Source organism: Eleutherodactylus coqui, chromosome 13 (assembly GCF_035609145.1).
Source record: "Eleutherodactylus coqui strain aEleCoq1 chromosome 13, aEleCoq1.hap1, whole genome shotgun sequence".
NCBI lineage: Eukaryota > Metazoa > Chordata > Amphibia > Anura > Eleutherodactylidae > Eleutherodactylus > Eleutherodactylus coqui.
This window is the reverse complement of record NC_089849.1, coordinates 79,095,997-79,119,569: the sequence shown is the minus strand read 5'-3', so window position 1 is coordinate 79,119,569 and position 23,573 is coordinate 79,095,997. Positions and strand designations below refer to the sequence as shown.

The window sequence follows — 23,573 nt, the reverse complement described above, 5'->3', positions numbered from 1 at the left end:
AAAGGAAGCAAACGCAAGTGAGTTCAACAGTATTACCACACTACTGCTTTTTCAGATGTTTCTAGGCTATTGAAGGCTTTGAAGTGCAAGATCGTGGAGTGCGCCTAATGTCTACTTAGCTAGCGCATCGGGGTAGCTTAATCTGTGCCATAACATCTTGGGAATATCATCAAAAGCCTTTTCTTATAGAGTTTGTTCGGTTTCAGAAAAGGCCAAAAAGTCCATTTCTGAGCATCATCAAAAGCAAGTTCTTCTGACCACTAAAATGTTCAGAAAGCAACTTGAGAGCTTTCAAAATTGAAAACTGGCAGCAGTGCGATTCGAACCCACGCCTCCAAAGAGACTGGAGCCTTAATCCAGCGCCTTAGACCGCTCGGCCATGCTACCATGAAAAAGTGGATAATTTGGGATCAAAATGTCCAAGAGATTTCATAAAGAACACTTCTCCTGGCAAGAAATCCTTTTCCAGAATTTGATTTAAAAAGAAGAATTGTTGCTGCATTCGAGCTGAATATTTAATGATGGCAGCAGAAGGCTGAAAATGCATTCCTCCAGTTAGAAAGGAAGCAAACGCAAGTGAGTTCAACAGTATTACCGCACTACTGCTTTTTCAGATGTTTCTAGGCTATTGAAGGCTTTGAAGTGCAAGATCGTGGAGTGCGCCTAATGTCTACTTAGCTAGCGCATCGAGGTAGCTTAATCTGTGCCATAACATCTTGGGAATATCATCAAAAGCCTTTTCTTATAGAGTTTGTTCGGTTTCAGAAAAGGCCAAAAAGTCCATTTCTGAGCATCATCAAAAGCAAGTTCTTCTGACCACTAAAATGTTCAGAAAGCAACTTGAGAGCTTTCAAAATTGAAAACTGGCAGCAGTGCGATTCGAACCCACGCCTCCAAAGAGACTGGAGCCTTAATCCAGCGCCTTAGACCGCTCGGCCATGCTACCATGAAAAAGTGGATAATTTGGGATCAAAATGTCCAAGAGATTTCATAAAGAACATTTCTCCTGGCAAGAAATCCTTTTCCAGAATTTGATTTAAAAAGAAGAATTGTTGCTGCATTCGAGCTGAATATTTAATGATGGCAGCAGAAGGCTGAAAATGCATTCCTCCAGTTAGAAAGGAAGCAAACGCAAGTGAGTTCAACAGTATTACCACACTACTGCTTTTTCAGATGTTTCTAGGCTATTGAAGGCTTTGAAGTGCAAGATCGTGGAGTGCGCCTAATGTCTACTTAGCTAGCGCATCGGGGTAGCTTAATCTGTGCCATAACATCTTGGGAATATCATCAAAAGCCTTTTCTTATAGAGTTTGTTCGGTTTCAGAAAAGGCCAAAAAGTCCATTTCTGAGCATCCTCAAAAGCAAGTTCTTCTGACCACTAAAATGTTCAGAAAGCAACTTGAGAGCTTTCAAAATTGAAAACTGGCAGCAGTGGGATTCGAACCCACGCCTCCAAAGAGACTGGAGCCTTAATCCAGCGCCTTAGACCGCTCGGCCATGCTACCATGACAAAGTGGATAATTTTGGATCAAAATGTCCAAGAGATTTCATAAAGAACATTTCTCCTGGCAAGAAATCCTTTTCCAGAATTTGATTTAAAAAGAAGAATTGTTGCTGCATTCGAGCTGAATATTTAATGATGGCAGCAGAAGGCTGAAAATGCATTCCTCCAGTTAGAAAGGAAGCAAACGCAAGTGAGTTCAACAGTATTACCGCACTACTGCTTTTTCAGATGTTTCTAGGCTATTGAAGGCTTTGAAGTGCAAGATCGTGGAGTGCGCCTAATGTCTACTTAGCTAGCGCATCAGGGTAGCTTAATCTGTGCCATAACATCTTGGGAATATCATCAAAAGCCTTTTCTTATAGAGTTTGTTCAGTTTCAGAAAAGGCCAAAAAGTCCATTTCTGAGCATCATCAAAAGCAAGTTCTTCTGACCACTAAAATGTTCAGAAAGCAACTTGAGAGCTTTCAAAATTGAAAACTGGCAGCAGTGGGATTTGAACCCACGCCTCCAAAGAGACTGGAGCCTTAATCCAGCGCCTTAGACCGCTCGGCCATGCTACCATGAAAAAGTGGATAATGTGGGATCAAAATGTCCAAGAGATTTCATAAAGAACATTTCTCCTGGCAAGAAATCCTTTTCCAGAATTTGATTTAAAAAGAAGAATTGTTGCTGCATTCGAGCTGAATATTTAATGATGGCAGCAGAAGGCTGAAAATGCATTCCTCCAGTTAGAAAGGAAGCAAACGCAAGTGAGTTCAACAGTATTACCGCACTACTGCTTTTTCAGATGTTTCTAGGCTATTGAAGGCTTTGAAGTGCAAGATCGTGGAGTGCGCCTAATGTCTACTTAGCTAGCGCATCGGGGTAGCTTAATCTGTGCCATAACATCTTGGGAATATCATCAAAAGCCTTTTCTTATAGAGTTTGTTCGGTTTCAGAAAAGGCCAAAAAGTCAATTTCTGAGCATCCTCAAAAGCAAGTTCTTCTGACCACTAAAATGTTCAGAAAGCAACTTGAGAGCTTTCAAAATTGAAAACTGGCAGCAGTGGGATTCGAACCCACGCCTCCAAAGAGACTGGAGCCTTAATCCAGCGCCTTAGACCGCTCGGCCATGCTACCATGAAAAAGTGGATAGTTTTGGATCAAAATGTCCAAGAGATTTCATAAAGAACATTTCTCCTGGCAAGAAATCCTTTTCCAGAATTTGATTTAAAAAGAAGAATTGTTGCTGCATTCGAGCTGAATATTTAATGATGGCAGCAGAAGGCTGAAAATGCATTCCTCCAGTTAGAAAGGAAGCAAACGCAAGTGAGTTCAACAGTATTACCGCACTACTGCTTTTTCAGATGTTTCTAGGCTATTGAAGGCTTTGAAGTGCAAGATCGTGGAGTGCGCCTAATGTCTACTTAGCTAGCGCATCAGGGTAGCTTAATCTGTGCCATAACATCTTGGGAATATCATCAAAAGCCTTTTCTTATAGAGTTTGTTCGGTTTCAGAAAAGGCCAAAAAGTCCATTTCTGAGCATCATCAAAAGCAAGTTCTTCTGACCACTAAAATGTTCAGAAAGCAACTTGAGAGCTTTCAAAATTGAAAACTGGCAGCAGTGGGATTTGAACCCACGCCTCCAAAGAGACTGGAGCCTTAATCCAGCGCCTTAGACCGCTCGGCCATGCTACCATGAAAAAGTGGATAATGTGGGATCAAAATGTCCAAGAGATTTCATAAAGAACATTTCTCCTGGCAAGAAATCCTTTTCCAGAATTTGATTTAAAAAGAAGAATTGTTGCTGCATTCGAGCTGAATATTTAATGATGGCAGCAGAAGGCTGAAAATGCATTCCTCCAGTTAGAAAGGAAGCAAACGCAAGTGAGTTCAACAGTATTACCGCACTACTGCTTTTTCAGATGTTTCTAGGCTATTGAAGGCTTTGAAGTGCAAGATCGTGGAGTGCGCCTAATGTCTACTTAGCTAGCGCATCGGGGTAGCTTAATCTGTGCCATAACATCTTGGGAATATCATCAAAAGCCTTTTCTTATAGAGTTTGTTCGGTTTCAGAAAAGGCCAAAAAGTCCATTTCTGAGCATCCTCAAAAGCAAGTTCTTCTGACCACTAAAATGTTCAGAAAGCAACTTGAGAGCTTTCAAAATTGAAAACTGGCAGCAGTGGGATTCGAACCCACGCCTCCAAAGAGACTGGAGCCTTAATCCAGCGCCTTAGACCGCTCGGCCATGCTACCATGAAAAAGTGGATAGTTTTGGATCAAAATGTCCAAGAGATTTCATAAAGAACATTTCTCCTGGCAAGAAATCCTTTTCCAGAATTTGATTTAAAAAGAAGAATTGTTGCTGCATTCGAGCTGAATATTTAATGATGGCAGCAGAAGGCTGAAAATGCATTCCTCCAGTTAGAAAGGAAGCAAACGCAAGTGAGTTCAACAGTATTACCGCACTACTGCTTTTTCAGATGTTTCTAGGCTATTGAAGGCTTTGAAGTGCAAGATCGTGGAGTGCGCCTAATGTCTACTTAGCTAGCGCATCAGGGTAGCTTAATCTGTGCCATAACATCTTGGGAATATCATCAAAAGCCTTTTCTTATAGAGTTTGTTCGGTTTCAGAAAAGGCCAAAAAGTCCATTTCTGAGCATCATCAAAAGCAAGTTCTTCTGACCACTAAAATGTTCAGAAAGCAACTTGAGAGCTTTCAAAATTGAAAACTGGCAGCAGTGGGATTTGAACCCACGCCTCCAAAGAGACTGGAGCCTTAATCCAGCGCCTTAGACCGCTCGGCCATGCTACCATGAAAAAGTGGATAATGTGGGATCAAAATGTCCAAGAGATTTCATAAAGAACATTTCTCCTGGCAAGAAATCCTTTTCCAGAATTTGATTTAAAAAGAAGAATTGTTGCTGCATTCGAGCTGAATATTTAATGATGGCAGCAGAAGGCTGAAAATGCATTCCTCCAGTTAGAAAGGAAGCAAACGCAAGTGAGTTCAACAGTATTACCACACTACTGCTTTTTCAGATGTTTCTAGGCTATTGAAGGCTTTGAAGTGCAAGATCGTGGAGTGCGCCTAATGTCTACTTAGCTAGCGCATCGGGGTAGCTTAATCTGTGCCATAACATCTTGGGAATATCATCAAAAGCCTTTTCTTATAGAGTTTGTTCGGTTTCAGAAAAGGCCAAAAAGTCCGTTTCTGAGCATCATCAAAAGCAAGTTCTTCTGACCACTAAAATGTTCAGAAAGCAACTTGAGAGCTTTCAAAATTGAAAACTGGCAGCAGTGGGATTCGAACCCACACCTCCAAAGAGACTGGAGCCTTAATCCAGCGCATTAGACCGCTCGGCCATGCTACCATGAAAAAGGGGATAATTTTGGATCAAAATGTCCAAGAGATTTCATAAAGAACATTTCTCCTGGCAAGAAATCCTTTTCCAGAATTTGATTTAAAAAGAAGAATTGTTGCTGCATTCGAGCTGAATATTTAATGATGGCAGCAGAAGGCTGAAAATGCATTCCTCCAGTTAGAAAGGAAGCAAACGCAAGTGAGTTCAACAGTATTACCGCACTACTGCTTTTTCAGATGTTTCTAGGCTATTGAAGGCTTTGAAGTGCAAGATCGTGGAGTGCGCCTAATGTCTACTTAGCTAGCGCATCAGGGTAGCTTAATCTGTGCCATAACATCTTGGGAATATCATCAAAAGCCTTTTCTTATAGAGTTTGTTCGGTTTCAGAAAAGGCCAAAAAGTCCATTTCTGAGCATCATCAAAAGCAAGTTCTTCTGACCACTAAAATGTTCAGAAAGCAACTTGAGAGCTTTCAAAATTGAAAACTGGCAGCAGTGGGATTTGAACCCACGCCTCCAAAGAGACTGGAGCCTTAATCCAGCGCCTTAGACCGCTCGGCCATGCTACCATGAAAGAGTGGATAATGTGGGATCAAAATGTCCAAGAGATTTCATAAAGAACATTTCTCCTGGCAAGAAATCCTTTTCCAGAATTTGATTTAAAAAGAAGAATTGTTGCTGCATTCGAGCTGAATATTTAATGATGGCAGCAGAAGGCTGAAAATGCATTCCTCCAGTTAGAAAGGAAGCAAACGCAAGTGAGTTCAACAGTATTACCGCACTACTGCTTTTTCAGATGTTTCTAGGCTATTGAAGGCTTTGAAGTGCGAGATCGTGGAGTGCGCCTAATGTCTACTTAGCTAGCGCATCAGGGTAGCTTAATCTGTGCCATAACATCTTGGGAATATCATCAAAAGCCTTTTCTTATAGAGTTTGTTCGGTTTCAGAAAAGGCCAAAAAGGCCATTTCTGAGCATCATCAAAAGCAAGTTCTTCTGACCACTAAAATGTTCAGAAAGCAACTTGAGAGCTTTCAAAATTGAAAACTGGCAGCAGTGGGATTCGAACCCACGCCTCCAAAGAGACTGGAGCCTTAATCCAGCGCATTAGACCGCTCGGCCATGCTACCATGAAAAAGTGGATAATTTTGGATCAAAATGTCCAAGAGATTTCATAAAGAACATTTCTCCTGGCAAGAAATCCTTTTCCAGAATTTGATTTAAAAAGAAGAATTGTTGCTGCATTCGAGCTGAATATTTAATGATGGCAGCAGAAGGCTGAAAATGCATTCCTCCAGTTAGAAAGGAAGCAAACGCAAGTGAGTTCAACAGTATTACCGCACTACTGCTTTTTCAGATGTTTCTAGGCTATTGAAGGCTTTGAAGTGCAAGATCGTGGAGTGCACCTAATGTCTACTTAGCTAGCGCATCAGGGTAGCTTAATCTGTGCCATAACATCTTGGGAATATCATCAAAAGCCTTTTCTTATAGAGTTTGTTCGGTTTCAGAAAAGGCCAAAAAGTCCATTTCTGAGCATCATCAAAAGCAAGTTCTTCTGACCACTAAAATGTTCAGAAAGCAACTTGAGAGCTTTCAAAATTGAAAACTGGCAGCAGTGGTATTCGAACCCATGCCTCCAAAGAGACTGGAGCCTTAATCCAGCGCCTTAGACCGCTCGGCCATGCTACCATGAAAGAGTGGATAATTTGGGATCAAAATGTCCAAGAGATTTCATAAATAACATTTCTCCTGGCAAGAAATCCTTTTCCAGAATGTGATTTAAAAAGAAGAATTGTTGCTGCATTCGAGCTGAATATTTAATGATGGCAGCAGAAGGCTGAAAATGCATTCCTCCAGTTAGAAAGGAAGCAAACGCAAGTGAGTTCAACAGTATTACCGCACTACTGCTTTTTCAGATGTTTCTAGGCTATTGAAGGCTTTGAAGTGCAAGATCGTGGAGTGCGCCTAATGTCTACTTAGCTAGCGCATCGGGGTAGCTTAATCTGTGCCATAACATCTTGGGAATATCATCAAAAGCCTTTTCTTATAGAGTTTGTTCGGTTTCAGAAAAGGCCAAAAAGTCCATTTCTGAGCATCATCAAAAGCAAGTTCTTCTGACCACTAAAATGTTCAGAAAGCAACTTGAGAGCTTTCAAAATTGAAAACTGGCAGCAGTGCGATTCGAACCCACGCCTCCAAAGAGACTGGAGCCTTAATCCAGCGCCTTAGACCGCTCGGCCATGCTACCATGAAAAAGTGGATAATTTGGGATCAAAATGTCCAAGAGATTTCATAAAGAACATTTCTCCTGGCAAGAAATCCTTTTCCAGAATTTGATTTAAAAAGAAGAATTGTTGCTGCATTCGAGCTGAATATTTAATGATGGCAGCAGAAGGCTGAAAATGCATTCCTCCAGTTAGAAAGGAAGCAAACGCAAGTGAGTTCAACAGTATTACCACACTACTGCTTTTTCAGATGTTTCTAGGCTATTGAAGGCTTTGAAGTGCAAGATCGTGGAGTGCGCCTAATGTCTACTTAGCTAGCGCATCGGGGTAGCTTAATCTGTGCCATAACATCTTGGGAATATCATCAAAAGCCTTTTCTTATAGAGTTTGTTCGGTTTCAGAAAAGGCCAAAAAGTCCATTTCTGAGCATCATCAAAAGCAAGTTCTTCTGACCACTAAAATGTTCAGAAAGCAACTTGAGAGCTTTCAAAATTGAAAACTGGCAGCAGTGCGATTCGAACCCACGCCTCCAAAGAGACTGGAGCCTTAATCCAGCGCCTTAGACCGCTCGGCCATGCTACCATGAAAAAGTGGATAATTTGGGATCAAAATGTCCAAGAGATTTCATAAAGAACACTTCTCCTGGCAAGAAATCCTTTTCCAGAATTTGATTTAAAAAGAAGAATTGTTGCTGCATTCGAGCTGAATATTTAATGATGGCAGCAGAAGGCTGAAAATGCATTCCTCCAGTTAGAAAGGAAGCAAACGCAAGTGAGTTCAACAGTATTACCACACTACTGCTTTTTCAGATGTTTCTAGGCTATTGAAGGCTTTGAAGTGCAAGATCGTGGAGTGCGCCTAATGTCTACTTAGCTAGCGCATCGGGGTAGCTTAATCTGTGCCATAACATCTTGGGAATATCATCAAAAGCCTTTTCTTATAGAGTTTGTTCGGTTTCAGAAAAGGCCAAAAAGTCCATTTCTGAGCATCCTCAAAAGCAAGTTCTTCTGACCACTAAAATGTTCAGAAAGCAACTTGAGAGCTTTCAAAATTGAAAACTGGCAGCAGTGGGATTCGAACCCACGCCTCCAAAGAGACTGGAGCCTTAATCCAGCGCCTTAGACCGCTCGGCCATGCTACCATGACAAAGTGGATAATTTTGGATCAAAATGTCCAAGAGATTTCATAAAGAACATTTCTCCTGGCAAGAAATCCTTTTCCAGAATTTGATTTAAAAAGAAGAATTGTTGCTGCATTCGAGCTGAATATTTAATGATGGCAGCAGAAGGCTGAAAATGCATTCCTCCAGTTAGAAAGGAAGCAAACGCAAGTGAGTTCAACAGTATTACCGCACTACTGCTTTTTCAGATGTTTCTAGGCTATTGAAGGCTTTGAAGTGCAAGATCGTGGAGTGCGCCTAATGTCTACTTAGCTAGCGCATCAGGGTAGCTTAATCTGTGCCATAACATCTTGGGAATATCATCAAAAGCCTTTTCTTATACAGTTTGTTCGGTTTCAGAAAAGGCCAAAAAGTCCATTTCTGAGCATCATCAAAAGCAAGTTCTTCTGACCACTAAAATGTTCAGAAAGCAACTTGAGAGCTTTCAAAATTGAAAACTGGCAGCAGTGGGATTTGAACCCACGCCTCCAAAGAGACTGGAGCCTTAATCCAGCGCCTTAGACCGCTCGGCCATGCTACCATGAAAAAGTGGATAATGTGGGATCAAAATGTCCAAGAGATTTCATAAAGAACATTTCTCCTGGCAAGAAATCCTTTTCCAGAATTTGATTTAAAAAGAAGAATTGTTGCTGCATTCGAGCTGAATATTTAATGATGGCAGCAGAAGGCTGAAAATGCATTCCTCCAGTTAGAAAGGAAGCAAACGCAAGTGAGTTCAACAGTATTACCGCACTACTGCTTTTTCAGATGTTTCTAGGCTATTGAAGGCTTTGAAGTGCAAGATCGTGGAGTGCGCCTAATGTCTACTTAGCTAGCGCATCGGGGTAGCTTAATCTGTGCCATAACATCTTGGGAATATCATCAAAAGCCTTTTCTTATAGAGTTTGTTCGGTTTCAGAAAAGGCCAAAAAGTCCATTTCTGAGCATCCTCAAAAGCAAGTTCTTCTGACCACTAAAATGTTCAGAAAGCAACTTGAGAGCTTTCAAAATTGAAAACTGGCAGCAGTGGGATTCGAACCCACGCCTCCAAAGAGACTGGAGCCTTAATCCAGCGCCTTAGACCGCTCGGCCATGCTACCATGAAAAAGTGGATAGTTTTGGATCAAAATGTCCAAGAGATTTCATAAAGAACATTTCTCCTGGCAAGAAATCCTTTTCCAGAATTTGATTTAAAAAGTAGAATTGTTGCTGCATTCGAGCTGAATATTTAATGATGGCAGCAGAAGGCTGAAAATGCATTCCTCCAGTTAGAAAGGAAGCAAACGCAAGTGAGTTCAACAGTATTACCGCACTACTGCTTTTTCAGATGTTTCTAGGCTATTGAAGGCTTTGAAGTGCAAGATCGTGGAGTGCGCCTAATGTCTACTTAGCTAGCGCATCAGGGTAGCTTAATCTGTGCCATAACATCTTGGGAATATCATCAAAAGCCTTTTCTTATACAGTTTGTTCGGTTTCAGAAAAGGCCAAAAAGTCCATTTCTGAGCATCATCAAAAGCAAGTTCTTCTGACCACTAAAATGTTCAGAAAGCAACTTGAGAGCTTTCAAAATTGAAAACTGGCAGCAGTGGGATTTGAACCCACGCCTCCAAAGAGACTGGAGCCTTAATCCAGCGCCTTAGACCGCTCGGCCATGCTACCATGAAAAAGTGGATAATGTGGGATCAAAATGTCCAAGAGATTTCATAAAGAACATTTCTCCTGGCAAGAAATCCTTTTCCAGAATTTGATTTAAAAAGAAGAATTGTTGCTGCATTCGAGCTGAATATTTAATGATGGCAGCAGAAGGCTGAAAATGCATTCCTCCAGTTAGAAAGGAAGCAAACGCAAGTGAGTTCAACAGTATTACCACACTACTGCTTTTTCAGATGTTTCTAGGCTATTGAAGGCTTTGAAGTGCAAGATCGTGGAGTGCGCCTAATGTCTACTTAGCTAGCGCATCAGGGTAGCTTAATCTGTGCCATAACATCTTGGGAATATCATCAAAAGCCTTTTCTTATAGAGTTTGTTCGGTTTCAGAAAAGGCCAAAAAGTCCGTTTCTGAGCATCATCAAAAGCAAGTTCTTCTGACCACTAAAATGTTCAGAAAGCAACTTGAGAGCTTTCAAAATTGAAAACTGGCAGCAGTGGGATTCGAACCCACGCCTCCAAAGAGACTGGAGCCTTAATCCAGCGCATTAGACCGCTCGGCCATGCTACCATGAAAAAGTGGATAATTTTGGATCAAAATGTCCAAGAGATTTCATAAAGAACATTTCTCCTGGCAAGAAATCCTTTTCCAGAATTTGATTTAAAAAGAAGAATTGTTGCTGCATTCGAGCTGAATATTTAATGATGGCAGCAGAAGGCTGAAAATGCATTCCTCCAGTTAGAAAGGAAGCAAACGCAAGTGAGTTCAACAGTATTACCGCACTACTGCTTTTTCAGATGTTTCTAGGCTATTGAAGGCTTTGAAGTGCAAGATCGTGGAGTGCGCCTAATGTCTACTTAGCTAGCGCATCAGGGTAGCTTAATCTGTGCCATAACATCTTGGGAATATCATCAAAAGCCTTTTCTTATAGAGTTTGTTCGGTTTCAGAAAAGGCCAAAAAGTCCATTTCTGAGCATCATCAAAAGCAAGTTCTTCTGACCACTAAAATGTTCAGAAAGCAACTTGAGAGCTTTCAAAATTGAAAACTGGCAGCAGTGGTATTCGAACCCATGCCTCCAAAGAGACTGGAGCCTTAATCCAGCGCCTTAGACCGCTCGGCCATGCTACCATGAAAGAGAGGATAATTTGGGATCAAAATGTCCAAGAGATTTCATAACTAACATTTCTCCTGGCAAGAAATCCTTTTCCAGAATGTGATTTAAAAAGAAGAATTGTTGCTGCATTCGAGCTGAATATTTAATGATGGCAGCAGAAGGCTGAAAATGCATTCCTCCAGTTAGAAAGGAAGCAAACGCAAGTGAGTTCAACAGTATTACCGCACTACTGCTTTTTCAGATGTTTCTAGGCTATTGAAGGCTTTGAAGTGCAAGATCGTGGAGTGCGCCTAATGTCTACTTAGCTAGCGCATCGGGGTAGCTTAATCTGTGCCATAACATCTTGGGAATATCATCAAAAGCCTTTTCTTATAGAGTTTGTTCGGTTTCAGAAAAGGCCAAAAAGTCCATTTCTGAGCATCATCAAAAGCAAGTTCTTCTGACCACTAAAATGTTCAGAAAGCAACTTGAGAGCTTTCAAAATTGAAAACTGGCAGCAGTGCGATTCGAACCCACGCCTCCAAAGAGACTGGAGCCTTAATCCAGCGCCTTAGACCGCTCGGCCATGCTACCATGAAAAAGTGGATAATTTGGGATCAAAATGTCCAAGAGATTTCATAAAGAACATTTCTCCTGGCAAGAAATCCTTTTCCAGAATTTGATTTAAAAAGAAGAATTGTTGCTGCATTCGAGCTGAATATTTAATGATGGCAGCAGAAGGCTGAAAATGCATTCCTCCAGTTAGAAAGGAAGCAAACGCAAGTGAGTTCAACAGTATTACCGCACTACTGCTTTTTCAGATGTTTCTAGGCTATTGAAGGCTTTGAAGTGCAAGATCGTGGAGTGCGCCTAATGTCTACTTAGCTAGCGCATCGGGGTAGCTTAATCTGTGCCATAACATCTTGGGAATATCATCAAAAGCCTTTTCTTATAGAGTTTGTTCGGTTTCAGAAAAGGCCAAAAAGCCCATTTCTGAGCATCCTCAAAAGCAAGTTCTTCTGACCACTAAAATGTTCAGAAAGCAACTTGAGAGCTTTCAAAATTGAAAACTGGCAGCAGTGGGATTCAAACCCACGCCTCCAAAGAGACTGGAGCCTTAATCCAGCGCCTTAGACCGCTCGGCCATGCTACCATGAAAAAGTGGATAATTTGGGATCAAAATGTCCAAGAGATTTCATAAAGAACATTTCTCCTGGCAAGAAATCCTTTTCCAGAATTTGATTTAAAAAGAAGAATTGTTGCTGCATTCGAGCTGAATATTTAATGATGGCAGCAGAAGGCTGAAAATGCATTCCTCCAGTTAGAAAGGAAGCAAACGCAAGTGAGTTCAACAGTATTACCGCACTACTGCTTTTTCAGATGTTTCTAGGCTATTGAAGGCTTTGAAGTGCAAGATCGTGGAGTGCGCCTAATGTCTACTTAGCTAGCGCATCAGGGTAGCTTAATCTGTGCCATAACATCTTGGGAATATCATCAAAAGCCTTTTCTTATAGAGTTTGTTCGGTTTCAGAAAAGGCCAAAAAGTCCATTTCTGAGCATCATCAAAAGCAAGTTCTTCTGACCACTAAAATGTTCAGAAAGCAACTTGAGAGCTTTCAAAATTGAAAACTGGCAGCAGTGGTATTCGAACCCATGCCTCCAAAGAGACTGGAGCCTTAATCCAGCGCCTTAGACCGCTCGGCCATGCTACCATGAAAGAGAGGATAATTTGGGATCAAAATGTCCAAGAGATTTCATAAATAACATTTCTCCTGGCAAGAAATCCTTTTCCAGAATGTGATTTAAAAAGAAGAATTGTTGCTGCATTCGAGCTGAATATTTAATGATGGCAGCAGAAGGCTGAAAATGCATTCCTCCAGTTAGAAAGGAAGCAAACGCAAGTGAGTTCAACAGTATTACCGCACTACTGCTTTTTCAGATGTTTCTAGGCTATTGAAGGCTTTGAAGTGCAAGATCGTGGAGTGCGCCTAATGTCTACTTAGCTAGCGCATCGGGGTAGCTTAATCTGTGCCATAACATCTTGGGAATATCATCAAAAGCCTTTTCTTATAGAGTTTGTTCGGTTTCAGAAAAGGCCAAAAAGTCCATTTCTGAGCATCATCAAAAGCAAGTTCTTCTGACCACTAAAATGTTCAGAAAGCAACTTGAGAGCTTTCAAAATTGAAAACTGGCAGCAGTGCGATTCGAACCCACGCCTCCAAAGAGACTGGAGCCTTAATCCAGCGCCTTAGACCGCTCGGCCATGCTACCATGAAAAAGTGGATAATTTGGGATCAAAATGTCCAAGAGATTTCATAAAGAACATTTCTCCTGGCAAGAAATCCTTTTCCAGAATTTGATTTAAAAAGAAGAATTGTTGCTGCATTCGAGCTGAATATTTAATGATGGCAGCAGAAGGCTGAAAATGCATTCCTCCAGTTAGAAAGGAAGCAAACGCAAGTGAGTTCAACAGTATTACCGCACTACTGCTTTTTCAGATGTTTCTAGGCTATTGAAGGCTTTGAAGTGCAAGATCGTGGAGTGCGCCTAATGTCTACTTAGCTAGCGCATCGGGGTAGCTTAATCTGTGCCATAACATCTTGGGAATATCATCAAAAGCCTTTTCTTATAGAGTTTGTTCGGTTTCAGAAAAGGCCAAAAAGCCCATTTCTGAGCATCCTCAAAAGCAAGTTCTTCTGACCACTAAAATGTTCAGAAAGCAACTTGAGAGCTTTCAAAATTGAAAACTGGCAGCAGTGGGATTCAAACCCACGCCTCCAAAGAGACTGGAGCCTTAATCCAGCGCCTTAGACCGCTCGGCCATGCTACCATGAAAAAGTGGATAATTTTGGATCAAAATGTCCAAGAGATTTCATAAAGAACATTTCTCCTGGCAAGAAATCCTTTTCCAGAATTTGATTTAAAAAGAAGAATTGTTGCTGCATTCGAGCTGAATATTTAATGATGGCAGCAGAAGGCTGAAAATGCATTCCTCCAGTTAGAAAGGAAGCAAACGCAAGTGAGTTCAACAGTATTACCGCACTACTGCTTTTTCAGATGTTTCTAGGCTATTGAAGGCTTTGAAGTGCAAGATCGTGGAGTGCGCCTAATGTCTACTTAGCTAGCGCATCAGGGTAGCTTAATCTGTGCCATAACATCTTGGGAATATCATCAAAAGCCTTTTCTTATAGAGTTTGTTCGGTTTCAGAAAAGGCCAAAAAGTCAATTTCTGAGCATCATCAAAAGCAAGTTCTTCTGACCACTAAAATGTTCAGAAAGCAACTTGAGAGCTTTCAAAATTGAAAACTGGCAGCAGTGGTATTCGAACCCATGCCTCCAAAGAGACTGGAGCCTTAATCCAGCGCCTTAGACCGCTCGGCCATGCTACCATGAAAGAGAGGATAATTTGGGATCAAAATGTCCAAGAGATTTCATAAATAACATTTCTCCTGGCAAGAAATCCTTTTCCAGAATGTGATTTAAAAAGAAGAATTGTTGCTGCATTCGAGCTGAATATTTAATGATGGCAGCAGAAGGCTGAAAATGCATTCCTCCAGTTAGAAAGGAAGCAAACGCAAGTGAGTTCAACAGTATTACCGCACTACTGCTTTTTCAGATGTTTCTAGGCTATTGAAGGCTTTGAAGTGCAAGATCGTGGAGTGCGCCTAATGTCTACTTAGCTAGCGCATCGGGGTAGCTTAATCTGTGCCATAACATCTTGGGAATATCATCAAAAGCCTTTTCTTATAGAGTTTGTTCGGTTTCAGAAAAGGCCAAAAAGTCCATTTCTGAGCATCATCAAAAGCAAGTTCTTCTGACCACTAAAATGTTCAGAAAGCAACTTGAGAGCTTTCAAAATTGAAAACTGGCAGCAGTGCGATTCGAACCCACGCCTCCAAAGAGACTGGAGCCTTAATCCAGCGCCTTAGACCGCTCGGCCATGCTACCATGAAAAAGTGGATAATTTGGGATCAAAATGTCCAAGAGATTTCATAAAGAACATTTCTCCTGGCAAGAAATCCTTTTCCAGAATTTGATTTAAAAAGAAGAATTGTTGCTGCATTCGAGCTGAATATTTAATGATGGCAGCAGAAGGCTGAAAATGCATTCCTCCAGTTAGAAAGGAAGCAAACGCAAGTGAGTTCAACAGTATTACCGCACTACTGCTTTTTCAGATGTTTCTAGGCTATTGAAGGCTTTGAAGTGCAAGATCGTGGAGTGCGCCTAATGTCTACTTAGCTAGCGCATCGGGGTAGCTTAATCTGTGCCATAACATCTTGGGAATATCATCAAAAGCCTTTTCTTATAGAGTTTGTTCGGTTTCAGAAAAGGCCAAAAAGCCCATTTCTGAGCATCCTCAAAAGCAAGTTCTTCTGACCACTAAAATGTTCAGAAAGCAACTTGAGAGCTTTCAAAATTGAAAACTGGCAGCAGTGGGATTCAAACCCACGCCTCCAAAGAGACTGGAGCCTTAATCCAGCGCCTTAGACCGCTCGGCCATGCTACCATGAAAAAGTGGATAATTTGGGATCAAAATGTCCAAGAGATTTCATAAAGAACATTTCTCCTGGCAAGAAATCCTTTTCCAGAATTTGATTTAAAAAGAAGAATTGTTGCTGCATTCGAGCTGAATATTTAATGATGGCAGCAGAAGGCTGAAAATGCATTCCTCCAGTTAGAAAGGAAGCAAACGCAAGTGAGTTCAACAGTATTACCGCACTACTGCTTTTTCAGATGTTTCTAGGCTATTGAAGGCTTTGAAGTGCGAGATCGTGGAGTGCGCCTAATGTCTACTTAGCTAGCGCATCAGGGTAGCTTAATCTGTGCCATAACATCTTGGGAATATCATCAAAAGCCTTTTCTTATAGAGTTTGTTCGGTTTCAGAAAAGGCCAAAAAGGCCATTTCTGAGCATCATCAAAAGCAAGTTCTTCTGACCACTAAAATGTTCAGAAAGCAACTTGAGAGCTTTCAAAATTGAAAACTGGCAGCAGTGGTATTCGAACCCATGCCTCCAAAGAGACTGGAGCCTTAATCCAGCGCCTTAGACCGCTCGGCCATGCTACCATGAAAGAGAGGATAATTTGGGATCAAAATGTCCAAGAGATTTCATAAATAACATTTCTCCTGGCAAGAAATCCTTTTCCAGAATGTGATTTAAAAAGAAGAATTGTTGCTGCATTCGAGCTGAATATTTAATGATGGCAGCAGAAGGCTGAAAATGCATTCCTCCAGTTAGAAAGGAAGCAAACGCAAGTGAGTTCAACAGTATTACCGCACTACTGCTTTTTCAGATGTTTCTAGGCTATTGAAGGCTTTGAAGTGCAAGATCGTGGAGTGCGCCTAATGTCTACTTAGCTAGCGCATCGGGGTAGCTTAATCTGTGCCATAACATCTTGGGAATATCATCAAAAGCCTTTTCTTATAGAGTTTGTTCGGTTTCAGAAAAGGCCAAAAAGTCCATTTCTGAGCATCATCAAAAGCAAGTTCTTCTGACCACTAAAATGTTCAGAAAGCAACTTGAGAGCTTTCAAAATTGAAAACTGGCAGCAGTGCGATTCGAACCCACGCCTCCAAAGAGACTGGAGCCTTAATCCAGCGCCTTAGACCGCTCGGCCATGCTACCATGAAAAAGTGGATAATTTGGGATCAAAATGTCCAAGAGATTTCATAAAGAACATTTCTCCTGGCAAGAAATCCTTTTCCAGAATTTGATTTAAAAAGAAGAATTGTTGCTGCATTCGAGCTGAATATTTAATGATGGCAGCAGAAGGCTGAAAATGCATTCCTCCAGTTAGAAAGGAAGCAAACGCAAGTGAGTTCAACAGTATTACCGCACTACTGCTTTTTCAGATGTTTCTAGGCTATTGAAGGCTTTGAAGTGCAAGATCGTGGAGTGCGCCTAATGTCTACTTAGCTAGCGCATCGGGGTAGCTTAATCTGTGCCATAACATCTTGGGAATATCATCAAAAGCCTTTTCTTATAGAGTTTGTTCGGTTTCAGAAAAGGCCAAAAAGCCCATTTCTGAGCATCCTCAAAAGCAAGTTCTTCTGACCACTAAAATGTTCAGAAAGCAACTTGAGAGCTTTCAAAATTGAAAACTGGCAGCAGTGGGATTCAAACCCACGCCTCCAAAGAGACTGGAGCCTTAATCCAGCGCCTTAGACCGCTCGGCCATGCTACCATGAAAAAGTGGATAATTTGGGATCAAAATGTCCAAGAGATTTCATAAAGAACATTTCTCCTGGCAAGAAATCCTTTTCCAGAATTTGATTTAAAAAGAAGAATTGTTGCTGCATTCGAGCTGAATATTTAATGATGGCAGCAGAAGGCTGAAAATGCATTCCTCCAGTTAGAAAGGAAGCAAACGCAAGTGAGTTCAACAGTATTACCGCACTACTGCTTTTTCAGATGTTTCTAGGCTATTGAAGGCTTTGAAGTGCGAGATCGTGGAGTGCGCCTAATGTCTACTTAGCTAGCGCATCAGGGTAGCTTAATCTGTGCCATAACATCTTGGGAATATCATCAAAAGCCTTTTCTTATAGAGTTTGTTCGGTTTCAGAAAAGGCCAAAAAGGCCATTTCTGAGCATCATCAAAAGCAAGTTCTTCTGACCACTAAAATGTTCAGAAAGCAACTTGAGAGCTTTCAAAATTGAAAACTGGCAGCAGTGGGATTCGAACCCACGCCTCCAAAGAGACTGGAGCCTTAATCCAGCGCATTAGACCGCTCGGCCATGCTACCATGAAAAAGTGGATAATTTTGGATCAAAATGTCCAAGAGATTTCATAAAGAACATTTCTCCTGGCAAGAAATCCTTTTCCAGAATTTGATTTAAAAAGAAGAATTGTTGCTGCATTCGAGCTGAATATTTAATGATGGCAGCAGAAGGCTGAAAATGCATTCCTCCAGTTAGAAAGGAAGCAAACGCAAGTGAGTTCAACAGTATTACCACACTACTGCTTTTTCAGATGTTTCTAGGCTATTGAAGGCTTTGAAGTGCAAGATCGTGGAGTGCGCCTAATGTCTACTTAGCTAGTGCATCGGGGTAGCTTAATCTGTGCCATAACATCTTGGGAATATCATCAAAAGCCTTTTCTTATAGAGTTTGTTCGGTTTCAGAAAAGGCCAAAAAGTCCGTTTCTGAGCATCATCAAAAGCAAGTTCTTCTGACCACTAAAATGTTCAGAAAGCAACTTGAGAGCTTTCAAAATTGAAAACTGGCAGCAGTGGGATTCGAACCCACGCCTCCAAAGAGACTGGAGCCTTAATCCAGCGCATTAGACCGCTCGGCCATGCTACCATGAAAAAGTGGATAATTTTGGATCAAAATGTCCAAGAGATTTCATAAAGAACATTTCTCCTGGCAAGAAATCCTTTTCCAGAATTTGATTTAAAAAGAAGAATTGTTGCTGCATTCGAGCTGAATATTTAATGATGGCAGCAGAAGGCTGAAAATGCATTCCTCCAGTTAGAAAGGAAGCAAACGCAAGTGAGTTCAACAGTATTACCGCACTACTGCTTTTTCAGATGTTTCTAGGCTATTGAAGGCTTTGAAGTGCAAGATCGTGGAGTGCGCCTAATGTCTACTTAGCTAGCGCATCGGGGTAGCTTAATCTGTGCCATAACATCTTGGGAATATCATCAAAAGAATTTTCTTATAGAGTTTGTTCGGTTTCAGAAAAGGCCAAAAAGTCAATTTCTGAGCATCATCAAAAGCAAGTTCTTCTGACCACTAAAATGTTCAGAAAGCAACTTGAGAGCTTTCAAAATTGAAAACTGGCAGCAGTGCGATTCGAACCCACGCCTCCAAAGAGACTGGAGCCTTAATCCAGCGCCTTAGACCGCTCGGCCATGCTACCATGAAAAAGTGGATAATTTGGGATCAAAATGTCCAAGAGATTTCATGAAGAACATTTCTCCTGGCAAGAAATCCTTTTCCAGAATTTGATTTAAAAAGAATTGTTGCTGCATTCGAGCTGAATATTTAATGATGGCAGCAGAAGGCTGAAAATGCATTCCTCCAGTTAGAAAGGAAGCAAACGCAAGTGAGTTCAACAGTATTACCACACTACTGCTTTTTCAGATGTTTCTAGGCTATTGAAGGCTTTGAAGTGCAAGATCGTGGAGTGCGCCTAATGTCTACTTAGCTAGCGCATCGGGGTAGCTTAATCTGTGCCATAACATCTTGGGAATATCATCAAAAGCCTTTTCTTATAGAGTTTGTTCGGTTTCAGAAAAGGCCAAAAAGTCCATTTCTGAGCATCTTCAAAAGCAAGTTCTTCTGACCACTAAAATGTTCAGAAAGCAACTTGAGAGCTTTCAAAATTGAAAACTGGCAGCAGTGGGATTCGAACCCACGCCTCCAAAGAGACTGGAGCCTTAATCCAGCGCCTTAGACCGCTCGGCCATGCTACCATGAAAAAGTGGATAATTTTGGATCAAAATGTCCAAGAGATTTCATAAAGAACATTTCTCCTGGCAAGAAATCCTTTTCCAGAATTTGATTTAAAAAGAAGAATTGTTGCTGCATTCGAGCTGAATATTTAATGATGGCAGCAGAAGGCTGAAAATGCATTCCTCCAGTTAGAAAGGAAGCAAACGCAAGTGAGTTCAACAGTATTACCGCACTACTGCTTTTTCAGATGTTTCTAGGCTATTGAAGGCTTTGAAGTGCAAGATCGTGGAGTGCGCCTAATGTCTACTTAGCTAGCGCATCGGGGTAGCTTAATCTGTGCCATAACATCTTGGGAATATCATCAAAAGCCTTTTCTTATAGAGTTTGTTCGGTTTCAGAAAAGGCCAAAAAGTCCGTTTCTGAGCATCATCAAAAGCAAGTTCTTCTGACCACTAAAATGTTCAGAAAGCAACTTGAGAGCTTTCAAAATTGAAAACTGGCAGCAGTGGGATTCGAACCCACGCCTCCAAAGAGACTGGAGCCTTAATCCAGCGCATTAGACCGCTCGGCCATGCTACCATGAAAAAGTGGATAATTTTGGATCAAAATGTCCAAGAGATTTCATAAAGAACATTTCTCCTGGCAACAAATCCTTTTCCAGAATTTGATTTAAAAAGAAGAATTGTTGCTGCATTCGAGCTGAATATTTAATGATGGCAGCAGAAGGCTGAAAATGCATTCCTCCAGTTAGAAAGGAAGCAAACGCAAGTGAGTTCAACAGTATTACCGCACTACTGCTTTTTCAGATGTTTCTAGGCTATTGAAGGCTTTGAAGTGCGAGATCGTGGAGTGCGCCTAATGTCTACTTAGCTAGCGCATCAGGGTAGCTTAATCTGTGCCATAACATCTTGGGAATATCATCAAAAGCCTTTTCTTATAGAGTTTGTTCGGTTTCAGAAAAGGCCAAAAAGGCCATTTCTGAGCATCATCAAAAGCAAGTTCTTCTGACCACTAAAATGTTCAGAAAGCAACTTGAGAGCTTTCAAAATTGAAAACTGGCAGCAGTGGGATTCGAACCCACGCCTCCAAAGAGACTGGAGCCTTAATCCAGCGCATTAGACCGCTCGGCCATGCTACCATGAAAAAGTGGATAATTTTGGATCAAAATGTCCAAGAGATTTCATAAAGAACATTTCTCCTGGCAAGAAATCCTTTTCCAGAATTTGATTTAAAAAGAAGAATTGTTGCTGCATTCGAGCTGAATATTTAATGATGGCAGCAGAAGGCTGAAAATGCATTCCTCCAGTTAGAAAGGAAGCAAACGCAAGTGAGTTCAACAGTATTACCACACTACTGCTTTTTCAGATGTTTCTAGGCTATTGAAGGCTTTGAAGTGCAAGATCGTGGAGTGCGCCTAATGTCTACTTAGCTAGCGCATCGGGGTAGCTTAATCTGTGCCATAACATCTTGGGAATATCATCAAAAGCCTTTTCTTATAGAGTTTGTTCGGTTTCAGAAAAGGCCAAAAAGTCCGTTTCTGAGCATCATCAAAAGCAAGTTCTTCTGACCACTAAAATGTTCAGAAAGCAACTTGAGAGCTTTCAAAATTGAAAACTGGCAGCAGTGGGATTCGAACCCACGCCTCCAAAGAGACTGGAGCCTTAATCCAGCGCATTAGACCGCTCGGCCATGCTACCATGAAAAAGTGGATAATTTTGGATCAAAATGTCCAAGAGATTTCATAAAGAACATTTCTCCTGGCAAGAAATCCTTTTCCAGAATTTGATTTAAAAAGAAGAATTGTTGCTGCATTCGAGCTGAATATTTAATGATGGCAGCAGAAGGCTGAAAATGCATTCCTCCAGTTAGAAAGGAAGCAAACGCAAGTGAGTTCAACAGTATTACCGCACTACTGCTTTTTCAGATGTTTCTAGGCTATTGAAGGCTTTGAAGTGCAAGATCGTGGAGTGCGCCTAATGTCTACTTAGCTAGCGCATCGGGGTAGCTTAATCTGTGCCATAACATCTTGGGAATATCATCAAAAGAATTTTCTTATAGAGTTTGTTCGGTTTCAGAAAAGGCCAAAAAGTCAATTTCTGAGCATCATCAAAAGCAAGTTCTTCTGACCACTAAAATGTTCAGAAAGCAACTTGAGAGCTTTCAAAATTGAAAACTGGCAGCAGTGCGATTCGAACCCACGCCTCCAAAGAGACTGGAGCCTTAATCCAGCGCCTTAGACCGCTCGGCCATGCTACCATGAAAAAGTGGATAATTTGGGATCAAAATGTCCAAGAGATTTCATGAAGAACATTTCTCCTGGCAAGAAATCCTTTTCCAGAATTTGATTTAAAAAGAAGAATTGTTGCTGCATTCGAGCTGAATATTTAATGATGGCAGCAGAAGGCTGAAAATGCATTCCTCCAGTTAGAAAGGAAGCAAACGCAAGTGAGTTCAACAGTATTACCGCACTACTGCTTTTTCAGATGTTTCTAGGCTATTGAAGGCTTTGAAGTGCAAGATCGTGGAGTGCGCCTAATGTCTACTTAGCTAGCGCATCGGGGTAGCTTAATCTGTGCCATAACATCTTGGGAATATCATCAAAAGCCTTTTCTTATAGAGTTTGTTCGGTTTCAGAAAAGGCCAAAAAGTCCGTTTCTGAGCATCATCAAAAGCAAGTTCTTCTGACCACTAAAATGTTCAGAAAGCAACTTGAGAGCTTTCAAAATTGAAAACTGGCAGCAGTGGGATTCGAACCCACGCCTCCAAAGAGACTGGAGGCTTAATCCAGCGCATTAGACCGCTCGGCCATGCTACCATGAAAAAGTGGATAATTTTGGATCAAAATGTCCAAGAGATTTCATAAAGAACATTTCTCCTGGCAAGAAATCCTTTTCCAGAATTTGATTTAAAAAGAAGAATTGTTGCTGCATTCGAGCTGAATATTTAATGATGGCAGCAGAAGGCTGAAAATGCATTCCTCCAGTTAGAAAGGAAGCAAACGCAAGTGAGTTCAACAGTATTACCGCACTACTGCTTTTTCAGATGTTTCTAGGCTATTGAAGGCTTTGAAGTGCAAGATCGTGGAGTGCGCCTAATGTCTACTTAGCTAGCGCATCGGGGTAGCTTAATCTGTGCCATAACATCTTGGGAATATCATCAAAAGAATTTTCTTATAGAGTTTGTTCGGTTTCAGAAAAGGCCAAAAAGTCAATTTCTGAGCATCATCAAAAGCAAGTTCTTCTGACCACTAAAATGTTCAGAAAGCAACTTGAGAGCTTTCAAAATTGAAAACTGGCAGCAGTGCGATTCGAACCCACGCCTCCAAAGAGACTGGAGCCTTAATCCAGCGCCTTAGACCGCTCGGCCATGCTACCATGAAAAAGTGGATAATTTGGGATCAAAATGTCCAAGAGATTTCATGAAGAACATTTCTCCTGGCAAGAAATCCTTTTCCAGAATTTGATTTAAAAAGAAGAATTGTTGCTGCATTCGAGCTGAATATTTAATGATGGCAGCAGAAGGCTGAAAATGCATTCCTCCAGTTAGAAAGGAAGCAAACGCAAGTGAGTTCAACAGTATTACCGCACTACTGCTTTTTCAGATGTTTCTAGGCTATTGAAGGCTTTGAAGTGCAAGATCGTGGAGTGCGCCTAATGTCTACTTAGCTAGCGCATCGGGGTAGCTTAATCTGTGCCATAACATCTTGGGAATATCATCAAAAGCCTTTTCTTATAGAGTTTGTTCGGTTTCAGAAAAGGCCAAAAAGTCCGTTTCTGAGCATCATCAAAAGCAAGTTCTTCTGACCACTAAAATGTTCAGAAAGCAACTTGAGAGCTTTCAAAATTGAAAACTGGCAGCAGTGGGATTCGAACCCACGCCTCCAAAGAGACTGGAGGCTTAATCCAGCGCATTAGACCGCTCGGCCATGCTACCATGAAAAAGAGGATAATTTTGGATCAAAATGTCCAAGAGATTTCATAAAGAACATTTCTCCTGGCAACAAATCCTTTTCCAGAATTTGATTTAAAAAGAAGAATTGTTGCTGCATTCGAGCTGAATATTTAATGATGGCAGCAGAAGGCTGAAAATGCATTCCTCCAGTTAGAAAGGAAGCAAACGCAAGTGAGTTCAACAGTATTACCGCACTACTGCTTTTTCAGATGTTTCTAGGCTATTGAAGGCTTTGAAGTGCAAGATCGTGGA

General features: G+C 41.2%; 6 non-coding genes across 6 annotated transcripts; all 6 read right to left on the bottom strand.

Annotated features, from left to right (window-relative positions):
• Positions 1–1,423: 1,423 nt before the first annotated feature.
• Positions 1,424–1,505, bottom strand: TRNAL-AAG (transfer RNA leucine (anticodon AAG)). The gene has a single exon. It is a non-coding gene; the product is annotated as a tRNA-Leu (tRNA).
• A 1,036-nt stretch (positions 1,506–2,541) lies between these two features.
• TRNAL-AAG (transfer RNA leucine (anticodon AAG)) lies at positions 2,542–2,623 on the bottom strand. The gene has a single exon. It is a non-coding gene; the product is annotated as a tRNA-Leu (tRNA).
• Positions 2,624–3,659: 1,036 nt separating this feature from the next.
• TRNAL-AAG (transfer RNA leucine (anticodon AAG)) lies at positions 3,660–3,741 on the bottom strand. Its single transcript has one exon. It is a non-coding gene; the product is annotated as a tRNA-Leu (tRNA).
• A 4,390-nt stretch (positions 3,742–8,131) lies between these two features.
• Positions 8,132–8,213, bottom strand: TRNAL-AAG (transfer RNA leucine (anticodon AAG)). Its single transcript has one exon. It is a non-coding gene; the product is annotated as a tRNA-Leu (tRNA).
• A 1,036-nt stretch (positions 8,214–9,249) lies between these two features.
• On the bottom strand, positions 9,250–9,331 carry TRNAL-AAG (transfer RNA leucine (anticodon AAG)). The gene has a single exon. It is a non-coding gene; the product is annotated as a tRNA-Leu (tRNA).
• Positions 9,332–19,308: 9,977 nt separating this feature from the next.
• TRNAL-AAG (transfer RNA leucine (anticodon AAG)) lies at positions 19,309–19,390 on the bottom strand. The gene has a single exon. It is a non-coding gene; the product is annotated as a tRNA-Leu (tRNA).
• Between the last annotated feature and the right edge of the window lie 4,183 nt (positions 19,391–23,573).